The sequence below is a fragment of the Takifugu rubripes genome, chromosome 2 (genome assembly GCF_901000725.2).
Source record: "Takifugu rubripes chromosome 2, fTakRub1.2, whole genome shotgun sequence".
Classification (NCBI taxonomy): domain Eukaryota; kingdom Metazoa; phylum Chordata; class Actinopteri; order Tetraodontiformes; family Tetraodontidae; genus Takifugu; species Takifugu rubripes.
Window position 1 is genome coordinate 12,534,580 of NC_042286.1, and position 1,662 is coordinate 12,536,241.

At 43.1% G+C, this 1,662-nt stretch overlaps 1 non-coding gene across 1 annotated transcript; it reads left to right on the plus strand.

Moving 5' to 3' along the window:
• Window positions 1-956: 956 nt before the first annotated feature.
• trnal-aag (transfer RNA leucine (anticodon AAG)) lies at window positions 957-1,038 on the plus strand. The gene has a single exon. It is a non-coding gene; the product is annotated as a tRNA-Leu (tRNA).
• The last annotated feature ends 624 nt before the right edge of the window (window positions 1,039-1,662 follow it).

Sequence of the window (1,662 nt, forward strand, 5' to 3'; positions counted from 1 at the left end):
CGCATCTGGTCCACAATCCTTAGGTGGACCAACATCAAAGGTGATCAGTGATAATGTTGCAGATCTTTCTGGCCGCCACAGCAACATTTTGTACTTGGACCTGTTTCTCTATTTCACCACTCTAGATCCCCACATGTCTAATTCAACCATCTGCCTCTCAGTTACTCAGTCTACCATGCAAACCTATATTAGGTGATAATTTCTCATCCCTCTCCTCATTTGAATCCCTTCCATCAATGATCTGATAATTATCTTCCTCAAATTACCCCATCCATTGCTGGGTGAGCCAGCTTGTGAGCTCATTTCCACCCGGTAAATGCTTGAACTCAGGCTTCGAAAGGCTCGACGTGTTTGAGAAAGTTTACATTTTCATGACCGCTAACGTCATTTTCAAGTTTTTTTTTAATGGTTTTAATTATATTGTGATTTGTTTCATAGACCAACAATACAAAACATTTAATGATATTTAACTGATAATTGTCCCACAAGTGGCGCACATGAGAGTTTATGATAAAATCATGGTGGTAGTTCACCTCAGTCGTCAACAGACACCGGGGTGCGTCGTTGCTGGTGACAATCCTTTTAACTGAGACAGGTTTAAAGTGAGCTCGGCGGGCTAATTAAAATGTTGATTAAAAGGAATGATGTTCAATGAGAGGGAGAGGCACAAATAATCCACACAGCACAGTATGAAACCAAAACAGAAGGTTAGAAATGAAAGACTGGGAACAGACTGTGTTTTATTAATGAGCACTGGGGGGAACAATTCACAAACAACCTCTCTCTCTCTCTCTCTCTCTCTCTCTCTCTCTCTCTCTCTCTCTCTCTCTCTCTCTCTCTCTCTCTCTCTCTCTCTCTCTCTCTCTCTCTCTCTCTCTCTCTCTCTCTCTCTCTCTCTCTCTCTCTCTCTCTATCTATCCATCTATGAGACCTGATTTGATTTGTTGGTTTGTTGTGGTAGTGTGGCCGAGAGGTCCAAGGCGCTGGATTAAGGCTCCAGTCTCTACGGGGGCGTGGGTTCGAATCCCACCACTGCCATAAGGAGCGTTGAGAGACAGCAAACAGCCATTGATTCCTTTTCATTGTTTTCCACAGTCAGCTACGGCCACGACACCCAATATTTGACATACAGTGAATAAAAACTGACTAAAACTGCTCGATGTGAAATGAAAGCAGATGTTTCGCATCAACACAGACACAAATCGAATACCTGCAGCCGGCTCCTCGTGGCGACACTAAAACTGCATCAAACTACAGGTGAAAACTAGAACACAGTCAGAAACACTATGATAAATACTGATACTTAAGCTTTTGGGTAATCCATACCCAATATTCATCTGGTGGGGCACGTTTAAATAAAGGTACCAAATATTGGTATATTTTCGTGGCCAAGCTGTTCCCACAGCAGCTGCTGACATTAAAGGAGGTTTCATTTCCATCTATTAATCTCAAGCTCACTGTGACTGACGCCACTTATATACGTCAGGGTGGATAAAGGCACTGACCCAGTGAGGCCCTTAGTCTCTGACTGGATCACGGTCGTAACCACGTTGACAACAAGGATACATTTTATTACTATTAACTACAGCTGGTCTCAAGTCTCGCCTCACACGTCAGTAGCCTAAACCATCTAAAGTCTTCAGACTGTGACCACACATGAAT